Source organism: Octopus bimaculoides, chromosome 3 (genome assembly GCF_001194135.2).
Source record: "Octopus bimaculoides isolate UCB-OBI-ISO-001 chromosome 3, ASM119413v2, whole genome shotgun sequence".
NCBI lineage: Eukaryota > Metazoa > Mollusca > Cephalopoda > Octopoda > Octopodidae > Octopus > Octopus bimaculoides.
Genome location: NC_068983.1, coordinates 114,116,566 through 114,117,417, shown reverse-complemented (window position 1 = coordinate 114,117,417; position 852 = coordinate 114,116,566).

The window sequence follows — 852 nt, the reverse complement described above, 5'->3', positions numbered from 1 at the left end:
AAATTAATTGATTAATTAATTAATTAATTAATTAACTATCAAAAAACACCTAGTGCATTCCAATGAAAAGAATTGGACTTAGTTGGGCTAATTGCATGCAAAATAAACTTCCTATTGCTTGAATTGATGGAATTATTTGAAATGTAAAATTCTTAAATTCGTATTAACTATTGATTTATTAAATATCTAAATGTCTGAGATGGATTAATATTTACTCAATTATAATTTTCCAAGACTATTAACCGCATTTTTAGAAACAAAAAATATTGTAATATTTACATCTGTGATATATTTTGATTGGTTTAATTTCTGGTTATCATTTGATTTCTTATTCTTGAACATTTTTATAGTACAGTACCAGATTGGATTCATTTAACAAGAAAAGAAAAGAGCATTAGCTAACTGTGGAAGTAAATGCATTATGTCAAAACAAGTAAAAAATATATGAAAAAGTAAGTAGTGTGGCTGTGTTGTAAGGACCACATGGTTCAAGGTTCAACCCCACTGTGTAGAACCTTGGGCAAGTGTCTTCTACTATAGCCTTGGGCTAACAAAAGCCTCATAAGTGGATTTGGTAGAAGGAAACTGAACAAAGTCCATCATATACATATATATATATATATATATATATATATATATATACTTTTATAAACATAATTAAGGGATCAGCAAGCATTTGCTTCACCACATACAGAAGTTCAGAAATAGCAGCTAAAAAAGCTGAGACTCCAACAGATAGCACTACCTGTAACTCACAAAGGCAAAAACAAGAAGAAAAAACAATGAAAAACTAACCATTTAAAGTTAATCATAGACGCGTTTCTGGATTATGAGTGATAATACTCAATTTCC